We start from the raw sequence: 20,867 nt of genomic DNA, 5'->3' as shown, positions 1-20,867 counted from the left end.
CAATTACATGAATAGTTCCCCTGAAATCCACTACAACACTGATTCTCCAGGACCCTGCACCTCATGCAGTCATTTAGCCCTGTGTAATATGAGCTGGTGTACATTGCGACCACATCAGAATGTCCCAGTTACCTTGGTGGTGGTGTTGACAGTGCTCAGGTATAAACGTGCAACAGGGAAGAATCAGGCACAAGCATCTTTATGTTTGTGCACAAAAAAACCTGTGTAATGATAGAACATTATTAGAGAAACAGTATTTGATCCTGTAATTAAAGGTCGTCTCACAGCAGAACATACTTGCCTGACACCAGAGTTAAGGCTGCATGTTCAACCTTGACTGACTTTGGCATGCTTAATTGTGCATCCTTAACATTGCATTTTTCTTTTGCATTAAATATATGCAAAGGTAAAACAGTTGCAATTCAGTGATGGAATTAACATTGTTGTTGCAAGTTGTCAAGGTTCCTCCCCCACTCTGAACTCTAGGGTACAGATGTGGGGACCTGCATGAAAAACCTCCTAAGCTTATCTTTACCAGCTTAGGTCAAAACTTCCCCAAGGTACAAAATATTACACCCGTTATCCTTGGACTGGCCGCTACCACCACCAAACTAATACTGGTTACTGGGGAAGAGCTGTTTGGACGCGTCCTTCCCCCCAAAATACTTCCCAAAACCTTGCACCCCACTTCCTGGACAAGGTTTGGTAAAAAGCCTCACCAATTTGCCTAGGTGAATACAGACCCAGACCCTTGGATGTTAAGAACAATGAACAATCCTCCCAACACTTGCACCCCCCCTTTCCTGGGAAATGTTGGATAAAAAGCCTCACCAATTTGCATAGATGACCACAGACCCAAACCCTTGGATCTGAGAACAATGAAAAAAGCATTCAGTTTTTTACAAGAAGACTTTTAATAAAAAATAGAAGTAAATAGAAATAAAGAAATCCCCCCTGTAAAATCAGGATGGTAGATATCTTACAGGGTAATTAGATTCAAAAACATAGAGAACCCCTCTAGGCAAAACTTTAAGTTACAAAAAAGATACACAGACAGAAATAGTTATTCTATTCAGCACAATTCTTTTCTCAGCCATTTAAAGAAATCATAATCTAACACATACCTAGCTAGATTACTTACTAAAAGTTCTAAGACTCCATTCCTGTTCTGTCCCTGGCAGAAACCAGCATACAGACAGACACAGACCCTTTGTTTCTCTCCCTCCTCCCAGCTTTTGAAAGTATCTTGTCTCCTCATTGGTCATTTTGGTCAGGTGCCAGCGAGGTTACCTTTAGCTTCTTAACCCTTTACAGGTGAGAGGAGCTTTCCCCTGGCCAGGAGGGATTTCAAAGGGGTTTACCCTTCCCTTTATATTTATGACACAAGTCATTGCCTTTCCAAGAGGAAGACTACTCCTTGAAAGCGATTGCGTTCAAAATCGAAGAAATAGAATATTACAGAAGGTTGGGAAACTACTTTAAGAGCAGGATAAAATATAAACATCGTAGATCAAATCAGCTGCACTCAGGATAGTTAACAAGCAAAGAAACACATGCCTTTCTCTTGGAAGAGTGGGAATCTGAGTTTAGTTCCTGGTTCTGCCACAGAGCACCTGCATGACTTGGCACACATTGGCCCAGATCCTCACGGGCATTTAGGCACCTAACTTCCATTGATTTCAATGGAAGTTAGCAGCTCATATATCTTTGAGGATCTGGGCCTCTTTCCCTATGCCTCTGTTCCCTATTTGTAAGGTGGGGATAATCTTTTCACCCACCCTTTGTCCATGTAAATTATAAGCTCTGAAGAGAACAGACTGACTCTCACTATGGCCCAGATCCTCAAAGGTATTTAGGCACCTAACTGCCATTGATTTCAATGAAGATAGTGGCTCATATACCATTGAGAATCTGGGCCTACCTGCCTGTGCAACCCTTTGTACTATGGGGCCTCGATCCCCGTTGGGTTCTCTAGTTGCTATTGCAATACAAATAATAAAATGTAATTAATAAATGAATAATTCATAATGCTATGCTGTGGCCACAGATAAAGTGGCAGAAGCCCTTTTAGAATACATGATTATTAATTGCTATGGAAGTATATTACAGCACCTTATAGAGTGCAAGTAGGCAACTTTTATGTAGAAAAAACAGTCTCTGCCCCCAATCTAATTTTGTACATGATGTAACCAAGAGGCAATTAAACAGTGGGTATGGGAGAACAGGCAGGGGTCACAGCAATGAGATTACATGGTTTCTCAGCAAAGGTGAATGTGTGTTCAGCATGGCTGAAGAAAATATAGCTGATTCACTTATTTTAGGCCACTGTGGTAAAAGTGGCTGTTTAAAAGCATTTGACAGCCTTGCCAATTGGAGGGTAAAAACAAAAGTGAAGAGTGCCAGAAAAAACAATAATTCATTGCTTTATATATTATTAATTATTATTATTTTGTCAAACTACATATAATATTACCCACAAAAAATAAGCTAAATGAACATTATTAATCACTGATAGCAAAATCAAGTCCTTAAAAGGTAGGAACCTTAATTCGGCCCCCACTGTGTATACATATTATGATAGTCTTTAAATACATGATTGCATCCTTTTTACCCCACTGGACCCCTGCCTCATTCACTGTACAGGGTGGATGATGCTCACTTAATGAGCAGCTAATTTCATATTTTGTTTTCTCCTCATTGTTCAGCGTGAGGCCCAATGCCTTATGTAGTGCACACTACGCAAACCCTGCTCTGGAGAGAGAATTCTCCATTTCCTCCTGACTTTAATACATCACTCTTCACGACAGTAGCTGAGTGCTTCTCGAATTTATTGTCACAACACGTCATGAGATAAAGAGGTTTAATCCCCATTTTGCAAATGGGAAACTGAGGCATGGATTTGTAAAAGTGTCCAGGCATTGCTCTGCTCAGCATTGACAGCAGCGGGAGTTAGGCACCTAAATATCTTTGCGGATCTGTGTCTAAGTGACTAGGACAGCTAAAAATTGCATTTCCGGAAGTGACACAGCCATTTAGCCAGATCTTTAAAGGTACTTAGGTACGTAAAGGTGAGGTTTAGTAAGATTCTGAAGAGTGCCTAGACACCTAACTTCCAATGAAATCAGATCTGTCTCCCCTCTCCACTTATCGCCTACCCCGCACCTCAGTGGTTCTCAGTACCAGTCTCTTTGCCCAGCCATTTCCAGACTCCCTCCAGCTCGCACTCCTACTTTCCCTCTCCCCACCCCTCCAGCCTCCAAACCCAGTCTTCTCACTTCCTATGGCTCTTTGTCCCAATCTACTCCCCCCGCCTGACCCCTCTGGTCCCAGCAGGTCCAGCTCTTGTGCCCCCTGCATTTGAATCAGGCAACCTTCCTCCTCCACACTGCCTGGGGTCACTGAGAACACAGGAGATACAGGCTCCCTGCTCTCATTTCAGGTTCTCAGACTGGGACATCAATAGCTCAGAACTGCAACTGCAGGGAACGTTCTTCTCAGCCCCAGTTTGGAGCATGTGGATGAAATCTTTGGGAAATTTAGCAGCTAAAATCTAAAAAGTCCCTACTGAGCATGTGAAAGGTCATTTTTCAGTGGCTTATAACTTGGCCCAATTTGGACAGATTTTCATGGAGAACAGCAGAAGGCACATCCCTGAAACGAAGGCAACTCCCCTGCCAAATTTCAAGTCGCTGCTCCACAGCACGAAGGCTCTACAGCTTTCAAAGAAAAGGTTAGCAGCCTTTTTTAAGGCCACAGACTTATTTTTCCCCTGTTTGCATTCTTGGAAACAGCTGAATCATTTTGGCTGAAATTTCCCCTCCCCCAAGTCAGCCCAAGGCAGGCACCTGGCACAGAACATTTTAGCCCAAATGATTACAGTTTGGCAGAGTTATAAGAAACTGAATACAGGGTCTTATAATGGTAAGGGTTGGGCAACCTTAATAAGTATCACTACCGGCTCCACCTATAATACAGATTAAGTCACTAAACAGTCAAGTGGGCTTGTTTCTTGAAGCTTTTCTCCCACTGGTTCTTAACTTTTATTTTTTATGTTTGACAATGCAAATTACAAGTTGGGATGTTATAATTATATTACTTTGTCCTCAAGTCGAGGTTTGTAAATAAAGACTTCAAACATACTTTGGAAACAATACTGCATTAAACCTCGTAACACACCCTTACAGAGCAAGCAACTTGGATTATATTAATTTACAGCTGAGTAAACTGAGGCACGGTGAGGTTACTGATTTGCCTGTGTCACCAGGGGAGGTTATGTTAAAGGCAAGAACATGACAGAAAACCATCAGTAAATCTAATGTAATTATATGTCTGCTTGACATATATTATTCAGCCATTAGTTGTCTGGGAGTGTTAACCATAGGATGTTAAACAAACACAAAGCTGGAATTCAAGGAGTGTGGAAGACTCTTTACATGTAGATGTAACTTAAAAAAAATACATATACCTCATATTTGAGGACTGGTTTCATATATTGTGACCTTTAGGAATCCTAATGCCCACTCCTCTGCTTTAACCACTGGAGAATACCTCTCTCTTATATTACCTACAAAGCGATATAGATAGTTTCTCCAGTAAAACAAAATACACATGCCAAAAGCCATATCATATATTATAGGTAAGTCCAAAAATCATTCAAGCGGGGGACATTCAAGCTGGGGAAGTTAATACAGCAGGTTATTCTAATTGGAGGACGTGCTAGTGGACACTATTTTATCTTCTGTTGCTATTTGCAGTGTCGTAACCGTGTTGGTCCTGGGATATTAGAGAGACAAGGTGGGTGAGCTAATATCTTTTATTGGATCAACTTCTGTTTGTGAAAGAGACAAACTTTCAAGCTCACCCTATTTTATCTCCTGAGACAGGCCCAACAACCACCATCTGTCCATTAAATTCTCTCTGGGATACTCCCACACCAGCATCAACTTCCTGGATACCATGATCAGCTTCAGCAATGGACCCCTATAGACAATTACATACAAGAAACCCACAGATCACCACACGTACTTTCATAGATCCAGTAACCTCCTCAAACAGACCAAGGAATCAATTATCTACAATCAGGCACTCAGATACCACAGAACATGGTCCAAGGAGAAAGTCCAGGGATGCACACGTTAACACACACAAAACCGCTTTCACCACACAAGGACACTCCACCAGAAATGTAGATGGAATGAGCTACCCAAATGCTCTGCGAGAACCTGCTTCAATACAGAAATAAAATCCCTTCCCACTGCACACCCATAAGTGTCACCTACCACCCCACATTAGAACCCCTATCAAACAATTACAACTCATACTCAATGGGGACCCATCCTGAAAGAAATCTTTCCTGAACCCACTCTTCTGGCCTTCAAACAACCTCTCCAAGCTCATCATCAGAAGCAAGGTCCCCACAGACTAGGACACACCAAATCACAGTGGCACCAGTCCCTGCCAGAACAACAGAGGCAAAACCTGAAGACATATCTCCACGGCTATAATGATTAACATCCCCCACAACACACCTTTCAAGATCCATGGGTCCTACACATGCCAATCACAACATGTGGTGTACCTCATCCAGTGCACTAAATGCCCCAACAACTTTGTGGGTGAAACCAGACAATCACTACATTTGGGTGAACTTGCACAGAAGAAACGATAAGAAACCCCATCACCTGTGAGTGAACACTTTTCACAAAGTGATCACTCCACAGCTGACCTACACAATACTTTCCAAAGACAAGCCTGGGAGCTTACATTCATAACTTGGCTAGAAACAAAAAATCATGGAATGAATAGAGGCACTGGAATTATGGTTTATCACAACAACTCCTCCCAGTTGCTTACCCCCTCTCCTTCCTTTCCTCCCCCCGAGTGAAGCAGTATTAACAAGCCACTTCACCTTGCATGGTCCCTTGAAATGTGTTAACTGCTTATGCTAAACAATCTGTTCCACCTTTCCAGTTTCTGTGTAAGCTGGAAAGCTTGTCTCTCTCACCAACAGAAGTTGGTCCAATAAAAGATATTACCTCACCCTCCTTGTTTCTCTAATATCCTGGGACCAACACGGCTACAGCAACACTGCATATTTTATCTCCTGTTTAAGTGGGCTTTGGGGAGCTGCTGATTTATAGACCTGCATAGCACCATATGGTGAGAGGAATGTGGCAAGGCAGCTTCTCAAGGATGTAAATGGGGACACTGTAAGATGAGTCTGTTTTGTTTCTTTCCTCTTTTGTAGTCTCTTCTCTTTCCCTTGAGTGACTGGTGCTGGTTGCTCCTCACTTCCTTCTGGTCAGGCAAGGCCAAGCGGGAAAGTTTATAAATGGTTTAAAGAAACCACAAAAACAAAAAAACCAACAAAGTTTTAAAAAAAAAAACTGAGGAAAAGACAGCTTGGTCAGTTCGCGGGGACCGATTGGCTGAAATCAAAAGAGGGTGGAGCTAAGAGACAATAAAGCAGGACTCCAGTTTCCAGGCAAGTCAGTTCAAGTTAGACCACAACCTAAGATGGGCAAGAACTGAAGACAAGTTGGAGCTTTCTAACCAAACTAGGTCTTCAGAAGAGATAATCTAACTGGATATTACTGGAACTGTAGCAAACTAAATTAATCCACTTTGATGGGGTTTCAGAGATAAGTATCCCGAATTCTTAATATTTCCTGACATTGTTTCTGCCCTTCCTCCCTCTCAATGAATGAAACAAGTGCCAGCCCCACAATTCCCTTGCCACAGCTGTCGTGCAGCAATTATGGCATAATTACTGTGTGTTTTAGTAAGTACACACTGCACAGCTCGGGGGAGAATTGGCCCCTGGGGACGAGATTCTAACAGCCTTGTATGATGGCAGTACACAACGGATGCTTGTTCGTTTCAGGGGAGCCTTGTGTTTGAGGACTTCTTTAACTTTGTTTGTGATTTGCAGAGTAGGAACTAGGATTTACAAAATCCCCTTGGATGATTGGGATGGAGAGGTAGAGAAAATTCACTGTTCAGGGGGAGAGGTGGGGTTTGGTATTATACTGCAATACAAAGCAACCAATGAAGCCAAAACCACTTGAAATGTAACAAAGTTTTTGAACTTGACTGTGTACATCCGTGAACAAGAGGCAGAGGCCACATTTGATTCCAGGTTTTAGTGTCTGGCCTCTAACTCTCCGGAGACTGGCTGAGTCAAAGAATGTTTCTGCACAATGTTAAAGCCACTATTGTTGGCTGTCTTCTCGGTGGGTGGAAAAATCCATCAGAAAAATGTGAAGTGATCCACTGGGAAAAAACATTGCACTGCTGATGCAAGGAGGAGTCAGGTCCTTACTTCATGTGCCAGACCTATGAGCAGTTATGGAACTTGCATGCATTGCACCTCTAGCAGTGAGACTGTACCCTAAGGAACTACTCAACGGTGGGTCAGGCAAGCTACTGTGTTCTCTTTGGTCTGTGACAGTTCAAAGAAAGATACACCCTCAATATAGAAACACAACACAGTGACTGTATATGCAGGCAGGTATCTGATGCTCATTTTATAGCTTATTTACTGAACAGAATATGAGAACAAAGAAATTACTACACATGTAAAGCAAGTGATGGTGCACAAGGGAACTGGATGGCTTAGGGGATTCATAATGGGATACAGGGCTTTGAATTTATAGGTCACTGCTTCAAAGGTTGGCTGTGACTCAAAGTCATTTTCATCTCCTTGGTAGCCTGTGTGAAAGGAGTTGCTTGCCCCAGCACACTTAGTATTGGATGTGACGCAGCATCAGTCAGTGACAATAACTGATACTTGTATTGAGTCTCTCAACAGAAAGGCAAAACGCTGAATGAGCAGGGAGGCTATGGGGGACTACACTGGCTGTGGGCAGAGTACGATAAAGCCAACACGATCACCACCAATCCTGTGTCTCTTCCAAGAAGAGACGCCTTAAATATCCAGTGCGTTTGAGCTTGCACCTGCTGAGCCTGGGATTCTGGCTAAATCAGGACTGCAGGATCTGGCCCTTTGTAGGAACTAAAATCCAACTTGAGAAGCTCATGCACAAATAGAGAAAGCTATGATTTCAGCAGCACCATGCACTGTAAACTCCTGAGCTCCCTGACTGTCTCAGCTCTTAAAGCTTCATTCAGGGCACAATGTCCTTTTAACCAGAGGCTGCAGGTATAATAGGCCAGGGGAGGCTAAGCCTCTCCTGATGCAGCCGCTGCAGCCAGATGCCTGGGCCATGGTGGCCCTGCCTGCCCTCTGCTTCTTCCCATCCCTGCTTCACCCCTTCCCGAGGCCCCCACTGCCTGGCTGAGTTCTTCCTCTCCTCCACTCCACCCCCTCTCTCCAGAGGTCCCCACCGCTCGCCATATCCCTCCTTCACCCCCTCTATGAGACCCCCGCCACCTGACGCTTACCGTGTCCCTGAAGGCGATGGGGACTTCGCAGGGGATGGAGGAAAGGAGGAACATGGCAGGCAGTGGCAGCCTCGCGGGGGAGGGGGAAGGGGAGGAGAGGAGGGACGTGGCGAGCGGTGGGGGCCTCGTGAGGGAGGAGGAAGGAGAGGAGGGATGTGGTGAGGGGCCCAAGTGGGGGTGGGAGCAGAGCCTGGGGTGGAGGAGGGGTGGAGTGTGGGCAGGGCCGCTGTCAGAAGAGGTGGGACAGGAAGCTAACCTCCCCAGGTGAAGCTTCAGCTGCTGCCCACGCTTTTAAACACACTTACCAAGGATGGTAGTTGCTGACAACACACATTGGCCTACAGCACTCCCTAATGAAGAGGCAAATGTTAAGGCTCGCCTCACAGAAGTTCCCCCATGTCATTCCTGGGGAGGACAACGTGTGTCTTTTATGCAATGAGCTGTCACTCAGGATCCTACAGGATAAAGAGGTGCTGCATTCACACATGGAACGCTGACAGATCTTGCTCAGCCATGACCGGGATCAAACTTGGGACCTCTGGAGCTTACCCTATGAGCCTCTACTGGGTGAGCTAAAACACATGTCTCTTAGCCAAAGTCTCTTTCCATCAGTCTCCAGCTGACTGCTTATAGCCCCTCCCGCCTCATTTTGTGCCCTATACTCTCCCCATTCCTCCCTCCATAGGGTGTGGTTCAGTTCTGAAGGATAACTCTGTACAAATGGCATCATGTAGTCTGCCATGAACTGGGCTCTGATTCTATATCGAATACGCTGTGTTTACAAGTAAAGGAATGTCTGGTGTCCCCCGCAACAGCTTAAAGCAATTTTATCCAAGGGATCTAAACACACAGAACAACATTATGAAGAAGCATGAAGAGTCCAAGCAGTGTTTTCTCCTCTCTGTACACCCAGGACTCATGGTATGCATGCTAATATGGTCAGAAGGGAGCCTGGGTAATGGAAGGGGAGGGAAGACTGTAGACTTTTACCACTGTCATTCTGGAGCACAGCATAGGAGCCAGCCAAGGCCTGCACCATTGGCAAAAGGCGAAGAGAGTGCCTTTATGAAGGGCTGTGTGGAGAAAAACGTTGGAGTAACTTTTTTGCTGGTTACTGGGGCCGAGGGAGGCATCTCATAGTGCTGCATGAAGTGTCTGTCTCCTGCTCCCCGACCTTTCTGGAGAGAGTTATTCCAATAGTTACACTCCACCCTAGTCAAGGAGAATTTCAAAGGCTTAGGTTGGAAGAGTCCAGCATGACTGTGAGGCTTCAGTCTAACTTGATGGGTTGCCAACTTTCTGACTGAACAAAACCAAACACCCTTGCCCCGCCCCTCTTCCCTCATTTGCTCCCCACCCTTATTCACTCGCTCATTTTCACCAGGCTGGGGAGGGTCCATTTTTGACCGGGGGTTCAGTTGAAAACTGGACACCTGGCAACCCACTGGTCTGATATCCTCAGTCACTGGTGAGACCAGGAGTATTAGCCAGGTCCACAGTGCTTCTAGCTGGGTACTTGCTAATGTCACTTCTGTCTGACCTGGATTAAGTGTGAGCCACCTGTGCTGTGCTTCATCATTCTCTTGATTTCTTTCTGGCTTTGGGACATCCTAGTGCTGATGGTGGAGCCTGCAAAAGTGCAGAAAGACAGCACTGGGTGCCATCCCAAGTTGTTGGTCCTGGAGTCCTTGGCGTCCTACTCTCTTTGGCAGAGATCTCATATAAAGAGGAGGAGGGGAAGATAGTGTTGCCAAACGCTACATCATAGGGATCTAATAATGAGGAGCTTTGCAAGATAGGAACAAATGGATCCAGTGGAGTCCTGCCCCATTCATTCCTGCAGTAAATCAAATGTGCATAATCTTCTTCATATGGTCCACAGTCTGGAGGCTACAAAGAAATCTAATGGCAGCCATGTAGGGGGTTTGTTTCCTTCTCAAAGCCAGCAGAAGTTCAGACACCAGCCAAGAATGGCCACTTCTGTGTCAAGAGACTGACTTCACATTTAGGAACCAAAATAAGTGGCCAGATGTTTAAAACATCTCAGTATTTTGGGTGCTGAGCTCTTCTGAAAATCTTGCCATCTCTGCCACAGTAGGACCTGCTGAATACATAATGCTTTTGAAAAACTGGCCATCTACCTAAACTTCACAGGGTTCTGGGAACTGAAGCGTCTCTCTGAACACTGTCATGCTAGAACAGAAAAGAGACACTGGTAGAAGAAGACTGGATGCATCATTTCAACTCTTCAGAGAGTCTATAGCTGTGTTTTAAACACTTGTCATATTGCTTACGAGGTTGTTTATTAAAGAAGTTGACATCTTTAGCTGACAGCTGCATTGTCGTTGACATACAGAATGTAGCCCTGGATTTGTTTTGACATCTTAATGGAATTTTTGGAAGAACACAGACAAGATGACCTCTTGGATGATGAAGCTTTGCATACAGGTAAACTTGGTAATTTTATCTTGAGAGAACCTAAGCCCAGAACTTAATACGGTCAAAAGGCTGATCACAATGTGTGCCATGACATGGCACATTTTCTACCCTCTCCATAGAAAAATAGAGAAATGAGGAACAGAAGGGAGTAGGAAATAGTCTAGTGCCACCACTATACCGAGTGTTTAATACAAGAACCATCTGCTGCCTGTCAGGTACCTGTTGTGAGCTCACCAGCCATAAAGTGGAGAGTTCCAATTAGAATTCAAAAATTTGCCATCAAAATATTTTTTGATGGAAAAAGTCTTTGATTAAATGGAAATTTTCATGGACAATTTTCCATTTTTGTTTAAATTTTTCAGGTTTTTGTTAATCCCTCCCCCCCCAACAGAAAACAGATATTTTTCAACTTAAAACAGATTTGTTCTTTTTTTGAAAACGCACCACCCTCCTCCAAAAAAGAAATTCTATTCAAAATTTCATCTGAAAGTTTGGGCAGGAAAAATCCTCTTTCCCCAACTAACTCTAGTTACATTAAATATTCTTAACCGTGAGTTGGAATCTATTGTACAATTCATGCTTGGGGGGGGGGGGGAGAAGATGACAGATTTGGGATACACTGAACGAATCCCCTTAGGCTACAGGTTAGAGATGTTCTAGCAATATGTCTCACCCAATGCAATCTGTCGCATCACTGCTTTATATAGGACTAATGACTCATGCCTGGATTTTTCTGCTGACTTGGCATGACATTGACTCAGAGAAGAGTGAGAGCATCCAGAGTCCAGAAAGGTGAAGTATCTCAAACCAAGAGCTACAAATAGCATACTGGTATTCAGCAGACCTGGGTTCAAGTCTCAGCACTGCTATTAGCCTAGTAGGTGATCTTGGACAAATCACGTCAGCTTTCTGTGCCCCACTTCCCAATCTGTAAAATGGGGATAATGATTACTGACCTCCTTAGTAAGTCATTTGCTGATCTAAAGATGCAAGTGCTATGTAACAGCTGGGCATTAAGAGGCAGGGTGGTCCTGCGGTCAGGGTGCAAGGCTGGGACTCAGGAGAGCTGCATTCCAGAGGCTTCCTGTGTGACCATGGTTAAATGAACTCTGTGCCTTAGTTCCTCATTTGCAACAGGAGGATAGCAGCACTTCCCTGCTTCACAGGGATGTTGTGAGAATAAATTCATTAAAGACTATGAGATGCTCAGGTATTGGGGGAAAGATAAGTGCCACAGATAGACTGATGGATACTAACAGCTGATGGCCTTGCTCTCGGTCTCCCAAAAGCCACTGGTAACAATACAGGAATTTAATGCCTAGCTCCACCTGGTCTAACTACTAAAGAACCCTCCCTCCCTTGCATGCATATATACACGCAGTTAAAACAGAGGCACTAATGCCCAATGTAAACTGACCATGTCCACCAATGTTTTTTAGGCAGCTGCAAAGGAGATGTTAGAGACTGTTTAGACTTTTGGAACAGAGCTACTTTTAGAAGTTGGCCACAGCTGCCACACTTGAGAAGCGATGGCTAGCAAAGTCTGAACTAGTATCACACAGACAGAAGGCTTCATTAACCCGCTCACTCCTTTGCGATGAATTCCCTGTGAGCATCTCAAGTAAAATCCCAGACTGGATTGTGTTGCCATAGGGTCTAAATCAGTTCTAGTTACTCTCCTGGAAAGTTAAGTAAATAACCATAGTCCCCAGAAGGGATATGCTCTGCGGACATCAATAATGATCTCATGTGGTGGTGGGATCATTTCAAAGGCAGCTGTATCTGGAAGCATCTAAGATGAAGCATCCTACGCATCTTCTTCATGTAATAGTGAAGGAATTACTGCAAAGCAAATGGAATTCTTGTTCTCTTAGGGCCAAATCCCAATAACCTTACTTAGCTCTCACTCAGGCAAACTCCCACTGAAATCAATGAGAGTTCAGATTGAACAAAAACTGAACTAAAACCTCAGAATTTGGCCCATAAAGAATGTAATCTGTAATGATGAGGCTCAAAACAACAAGAATTTGAAGTCATGTACAAACATGTTGTAGTCTTTCATAGTGGGTATTATTCGTTTCTAGAACTGGTCAACATTTTTAATCCAATACCTTTTTTTCCATTAAATGTGGACATTTTTAAAAATTGGAATTTATGCCATTTTGCTTAGTCTGGGGACTGTTATTTTTTCTTTTCCATTGCTAGTTTTGATTGCTCAGATTAGGTACATGCTTGTTCAAAAATCAAAACTTTTCTTTATTCAACATTTAAAAAATTTCAAAATGGAAATTTCATTTTATAAAATTTGATTTTCAGAAATGAAAGCAAGATTACAATAATTTCCACGAAAGCAAAGATATCAGCACACTTAACACCCAGTCGAACAAAACTCTGAAAATTTCAAAATGTTCAATGGAAAAGAGGAGACTAAGGGGTTGGGGGGGATATGACAGAGGTATATAAAATCATGAGTGCTCTGGAGAAAGTGAATAAGAAAAAGTTATTTACTTGTTCCCATAATATAAGAACTAGGGGGCCACCAAAGGAAATTAATGGGCAGCAGGTTTAAAACAAATAAAAGGAAGTTTTTCACACAGCGCACAGTCAACCTGTGGAACTCCGTGCCTGATGAGGTTGTGAAGGCTAGGACTATAACATGGTTTAAAAGAGAACTAGATAAATTCAGGTTAAGTCCATTAATGGCTATTAGCTGGGATGGGTAAGGAATGGTGTCCCTAGCCTCTGTTTGTCAGAGGGTGGAGATGGATGGCAGGAGAGAGATCACTTGATCATTACCTGTTAGGTTCACTCCCTCTGGGGCACCTGGCATTGGCCACTGTCAGTAGACAGGATGCTGGGCTGGATGGACCTTTGGTCTGACCCAGTATGGCCATTCTTGTGTTCTTATTTGTGTTTTTATCAGTTCTACTCATTTCACAGAATCACAGAAGCCTGAGATCGAAAAGATCTGCTGAGTTGTGCATAAACCTGCCAACTCGAGATTTTGCCCACTAATTTCATTATATTAGTGACTGGACATGTTAAAGCATCTCAAGAAGTGAGTCTTTCATCACTTCCTTTGGGAGACTATCCTATACTCATACTGCAGAAATCAACTTTAGCAAGTTTCTCCTGCTATTTCAACCTAAATTTCACCCCTTTTCTTTATACACTTTCCTGTCTTGCCTCCTCCCCATACACCCAGACTCGCTCTCAGGCATTACAGTGCGCCTGTCTCAGAATCTGCATGCCCTGAACACCAGAGCGAAGATTTGTTACAAACCATTGACTTTAATGCTCATGATTCAGATTTTTAACTAAAACATTTCCCACTAATTATTTCTCCACGGTTCTGCAGTACCAGAAATCAGTAGTTGTTTTGCCTAAAATAGCTATGACAATAAAAAAAATTAAATATAATCCATGTTTCTCTTTATGGCCCCCTGAAAATGAAAGCATGAAACTGCATGGAAATGAAACTCACTTTTCAGACTCAGAGATCTTCACTGATTTACCTTTTCACTGATATATCTTAATTGTCATCCCCCTTCCCCCACCCTGTGTCTGTCTTGTCCATTAGACTGTAAGCCCTTCATGGCAGAGACTTTTTGTTCTGTGTCTGTACAGTGCCTAGCACAACTGGGTCTAGGTCTGTGACAAGGACTCCTCGGTGTTATGGTAATACCAATATATAAATAGTAATATTAGTTTCCAGCCTATTGCAACATGGACAACTATTTCTTAAACGTTTCTCACAGCTTGGGAGGAATAATATACACCAGGGAGGCTATATACATAATAAGCAATGAACCAGACAAAATCAAAACATCCCCTTGAACCACAGTTCTCTTCTGTGCCTATTACTACAGTGGGTGGGCTCTGAGCTGATGGCAAAAGTCTCTGTAGCGTACACTACTCCCCAAGCCAACTGGTCTGCAACCGTAATGGTGCATAAATCAGTGACTTGCAGTATCAAGAGGTTTCATTTCTCTGCCACTACTAGCAACATTGAAGATCTAGAGACACAGGATAACTCAAGTGATCGTTCGGGGTAAATATTATTAGAAAACCTGCTGAGGACCCACAGAAAGTTCTGAAAAAAAAAACCCCCAAAAACAAAAAAACTCTTGATTATGAAGCAATCCTGTATATATATTGCACGCATTCCCAGCCTGGACATGGAGTATGCAATCAGAATATGCCAGACAAGCATCCCCCTATGTTGGAGGATTATGTGGGACTTACTGATGTCTAGACCTTGTGCTGGCCCTCTGTACTGAGGATGGAGTGGAGGTTAAGGATAATCTAGGCATGGCCCAATATCTAAACAAATACTTTGCCTCAGTCTTTAATAAGGCTAATGAGGATCTTAGGGATAATGGTAGCATGACAAATGGGAATGAGGATATGGAGGTAGATATTACCACATCTGAGGTAGAAGCAAAACTCGAACAGCTTAATGGGACTAAATCGGGGAGGGGCCCAGATAATCTTCATCCAAGAATATTAAAGGAACTGGCGCATGTAATTGCAAGCCCATTAGCAAGAATTTTTAATGAATCTGTAAACTCAGGGGTTGTACCGTATGACTGGAGAATTGCTAGCATAGTTCCTATTTTTAAGAAAGGGAAAAAAAGTGATCTGGGTAACTATAGGCCTGTTAGTTTGACATCTGTAGTATGCAAGGTCTTGAAAAAATTTTTGAAGGAGAAAGTAGTTAAGGACATTGAGGTCAATGGTAATTGGGACAAAATACAACACGATTTTACAAAAGGTAGATCGTGCCAAACCAACCTGATCTCTTTCTTTGAGAAAGTAACAGATTTTTTAGACAAAGGAAACGCAGTGGATCTAATTTACCTCAATTTCAGTAAGGCGTTTGATACCGTACCACATGGGTAATTATTAGTTAAATTGGATAAGATGGGGATCAACAGGAAAATTGAAAGGTGGATAAGGAATTGGTTAAAGGGGAGACTACAGCGGGTCATACTGAAAGGTGAACTGTCAGGCTGGAGGGAGGTTACCAGTGGAGTTCCTCAGGGATCGGTTTTGGGACCAATCTTATTTAATCTTTTTATTACTGACCTCGGCACAAAAAGTGGGTGAGCGCTAATAAAGTTTGCGGATGATACAAAGTTGGGAGGTATTGCCAATTTAGAGAGAGACCGGGATATCATACAGGAGGATCTGGATGACGTTGTAAACTGGAGTAATAGTAATAGGATGAAATTTAATAGTGAGAAGTGTAAAGTCATGCATTCAGGGATTAATAACAAGAATTTTAGTTATAAGCTGGGGACACATCAATTAGAAGTAACGGAGGAAGAGAGGGACCTTGGAGTATTGGTTGACCACACGATGACTATGAGCAGCCAATGTGATATAGCTGTGAAAAAAGCTAATGTGGTCTTGGGATGCATCAGGAGAGGTATTTCCAGTAGAGATAAGCAGGTGTTAATACTGTTATACAAGGCACTGGTGAAACCTCATCTGGAATACTGTGTGCAGTTCTGGTCTCCCATGTTTAAGAAGGATGAATTCAAACTGGAACAGGTACAGAGAAGGACTACTAGGATGATCCAAGGAATGGAAAACCTGACTTATGAAAGGAGACTCAAGGAGCTTGGCTTGTTTAGCCTAACCAAAAGAAGGTTGACGGGAGATATGATTGCTCTCTATAAATATATCAGAGGGATAGGAATTTTTTAAGCTCAGTACCAATGTGGACACAAGAACAAATGGATATAAACTGGCCATTTGGAAGTTTAGACTTGAAATTAGATGAAGGTTTCTAACCATCAAAGGAGTGAAGTTCTGGAATAGCCTTCCAAGGGAAGCAATGGGGGCAAAAGACATATCTGGCTTCAAGATTAAAATCGATAAGTTTATGAAGGAGATGTTATGATGGGATAACATGATTTTGGGTAATTAATTGATCTTTAAACATTCATGGTAAATAGGTCCAATGGCCTGTGATGGGATGTTAGATGGGGTGGGATCTGAGTTACTACAGAGAATTCTTTCCTGGATATCTGGCTGGTGAATCTTGCCCACATGCTCAGGGTTCAGCTGATCACCATATTTGGGGTCGGGAAGGAATTTTCCTCCAGGGCAGATTGGAAGAGGCTCTGGGGGTTTTTCATCTTCCTCTGTAGCATGGGTCACTTGCTGGAGGATTCTCTGCACCTTGAAGTCTTTAAACCATGATTTGAAGACTTCAATAGCTCAGACATAGGTAAGAGGTTTATTGCAGGAGTGGGTGGGTGAGATTCTGTGGCCTGCGTTGTGCAGGAGGTCAGACTAGATGATCATAATGGTCCCTTCTGACCTTAATGTCTATGAATCTATAAGTCTATTATCAGTGTAGCCTGCTTCCTTCTTCCCCCTTGACATTAGATGTGATGTCAAGTGAATGATATCGCATCTAACATCAGATTGTGAGCTCATCAGGGATGGACCTTTGTTTTTCTGAGTGTTTTGTTTGCTTGTTTTTACAAACAAACTTCGCTATAGGCAGGGTCCTATTATAAGTGTCAGGAATCAGGAACTGCAGCAGAGCCAGTCTGGAAGCAGGACCTGGAGAGCCTGTCTCTGAGCACCCAGTGAGCGCAGCTGGCCTGCCATAGACAGTCTAATAGGCCACACCACTTGATTGGCTGGAATAGTAAGCAGCCTGGCTCTGAAACCCCAATGCAGGAGCAGTTTGGTGGCTGCTTAAAGCATTTACCCTTGGCTGCAATAGTTCCTGCATATGCTTGGACCCAGCCTGGCCCCTGCCTCAGCTCCTTATAGAATATCAGGGTTGGAAGGGACCTCAAGAGGTCATCTAGTTCAATCCCTTGTTCAAAGCAGGACCAATCCCCAACTAAATCATCCAGCCAGGGCTTTGTCAAGCCTGACCTTAAAAACTTCTAAGGAAGGAGATTCCACCACCTCCCTAGGTAACTCATTCCAGTGCTTCACCGCCCTCTTAGTGAAAAAGTTTTTCTTAATTTCCAACCTAAACCTCCCTCACTGAAACTTGAGACCATTACACCTTGTTGTGTCATCTGCTACCATTGAGAACAGTCTAGATCCATCCTCTTTGGAACCTCCTTTCAGGTAGTTGAAAGCAGCTATCAAATCCCCCCTCATTCTTCTCTTCTGCAGACTAAACAATCCCTCAGCCTCTCCTCATAAGTCATATGCTCCAGCCCCCTAATCATTTTGTTGCCCTCCGCTGGACTCCCTCTAATTTTTCCACATCCTTCTTGTAGTGTGGGGCCCAAAACTGGACATAGTACTTCAGTTGAGGCCTCGCCAATGTCTATTAGAGGGGAATGATCATGTCCCTCAATCTGCTGGCAATGCTCCTGCTTATACAGCCCAAAATGCAGTTAACCTTCTTGGCAACAAGGGCACACTGTTGGCTCATTTTCATCTTCTCATCCACTGTAACCCCTACGTCCTTTTATGCAGAACTGCTGCCTAGCCACTCGGTCCTTAGTCTGTAGCAGTGCCTGGGATTCTTCTGTCCTAAGTGCAGGACTCTGCACTTGTCCTTGTTGAACCTCATCAGATTTCTTTGGCCCAATCCTCTAATTTGTCTAGGTTCTTCTGCATCCTATCCCTACCCTCCAGTATATTTACCACTCCTACCAGTTTAGGGTCATCTGCAAACTTGCTAAGGGTGCAGTCCACACCATCCTCCAGATCATTAATGGTCATCTTCCAGATCATCTCCTTCCGATTCTTCACTTCTGGCATCTGGCCTCTGAATCTGGCTCTGACCCCTCAGCTCTGATTCCCAGCTTCTGACTCTTGGCATCGATTCCTGACTTAGGCTGTAACCCTTGTCTCTCATTTGTGGCTATCAACTCCTGTGCCAATCCTGAGGCCTGAATCCTGCTCTAACCACTTGGCTTGCCTCCTGCTCCACCAACGAGGTGTGATTACCCATGTCCCAGCCACTGACAGCAAGATGCAAAAGGACTGTACCTTACCCCTTGTTTGGATAGTGGGGAATGTTTCTCTGCCCAGATAGAGCAGGGAGGGATGGGGAGAAAGAACCACTTGGAACAAGTCACTTTAGCACCCAAGTGAATTAATTGCTGCCTCCAGAAGAAAAACAACATAGTATGGCCTTTGCTCACCTTTGAAGGGGCTCATACATAGGCTTGGAAGGATTCGATTTTATTGGCAGATGTTGGTAAACAAGATTTCACTGTCTGCAGACAAACCAATGAAAAAATATTTCCTTTGATAATAAATCAAAATTTACAGATAAACAGCATTTTTCTTACTTTTCTGAGAACTCAGTCAAAATCCAGCAATTTAGATGTTTGAATTAGGCTTGTTACAAATTGACTAGTGAATGAATAGTAAAAAACAGGTATGAGTCACTGATTAAATTTTGATAAATTATTAATATTTATTGTGTAATTTGACATGTGACCTTGACAATTTCTGTTCTTATGGTTTTTTAAAGCTTCAAATTGTTTGAATCCCAGTATCTACTGTCATTAAATAATTGTCTCAACTGTCAAAAATGTAAAAGATCAAAATAAAAAATGCTTATAATCCACAATTTCGTGCAGGTGTGGACACAACAATAAATATGAAAAAAATCTTGAAAACAAACATTGAAATTATCTGTCAACATTATTTTTAAAAAAAATCAAATTGTGCCAAACCCACTCATTTGCGAAGCTCTGATTTTAGGCCATCTCTCCTCATGGTTAATACTTTTAATCTCTACAGCACAGTTTCTTTGGAGGATATCAAAATTACTTAACCCCTGTGCAGAAGACACGTCGTAGTATCCCTGGTTTACCAGGGATAAGGCAAGATGTAGAGAGATTACATCAATTAAATAAGATCACATGACAAACCAACTGGTAGAGCTGAAATGAAGACGAGTCTTGTGATTAAGGCATTGGACTGGCATCAAGAGACCTGGCCTGAGTTGCTGGCTCTGCCATAGACTTTGTAGATGATTTTGGGGCAAATCTTATAATCTCTCCATGCCTAAAGCCCCAGTCTATAAAATTGGGATAATAATGCCTGTTTCCCATACCTTTTTTCTGTCTTGTCTACTTAGAGTGTAAGAGTTTTGATCTGAAGACTAGAAGGTGGCAGTGTTGCCTATTGGACAGATCACTAGACTGGGCTGAGGAGACCTGGGTTCTATTCCCTGCTCTGGCCTGCTAGGCAACCTTTGATAAGTCCCTTCAAGGCTCTGTGCCTCGGTTTCCCCATCTGGGAAATGATACTGACCTCCTTTGCAAAGTGCTATATTAGAACTAGGTGTTATTATTATGTGTCTGTTCAGGCTTCTACAATACAAATATCAATAACAAGAGATAAACATATGCAAATAATAATTAAAGATCTGCAAGACCATACTCTCAGCCTTTAATAAAAAGGCTATATGAAAATACATGTACCTCTAAAATCTTAATGAGAAACAATGCTGAGAGTGGAGTTCCAACACTTTACACTGGCCTGTGTCTGTAGCATCTGAGTGGGTCTTGCATTGCTCTGAATTGTACATGCATCAGCCACTCAGGACCGACTGTACATTCATACATTATCTAGAAGAAAAGAGGTCAGTGCTAGGAGTTCCTGAGAAGGGAAAACACTTCGTTTGCAGTTTAATCAAATAATGAATGCATTAAAACACAAATGAATCTATAATGAAGCAAGGGAGTTATATAATTAAACCCATTTATACAGATGGCTGTTAAACTCTGTCTTTAGTGAATTCAATAAGTCCCACCTACTAAATAATATATATCTATTGAACTATTTAACTTAGAACATAGAGCTGCATGTTGCGTATTAAATGTATAGCAAGGAGTGTTCCTTGCAGGCATACAACCATGGGCTATGATCTTAAACCTCAGACAAGGTAAGCAAGGAGGGACAGTAGTCAGATGGGAGACAACCTCGGGGCTGCAGGAATTGATGAGGAGGCTTTGATGAGTGTTGCGGTTCAGTGATGAGACAGAACACAGCTTTATGCAAGCAAGCAGGCTGGTCAG

Source organism: Lepidochelys kempii, chromosome 2, assembly GCF_965140265.1.
Source record: "Lepidochelys kempii isolate rLepKem1 chromosome 2, rLepKem1.hap2, whole genome shotgun sequence".
Lineage (NCBI taxonomy): Eukaryota > Metazoa > Chordata > Testudines > Cheloniidae > Lepidochelys > Lepidochelys kempii.
Note: the sequence above shows the minus strand (reverse complement) of the source record.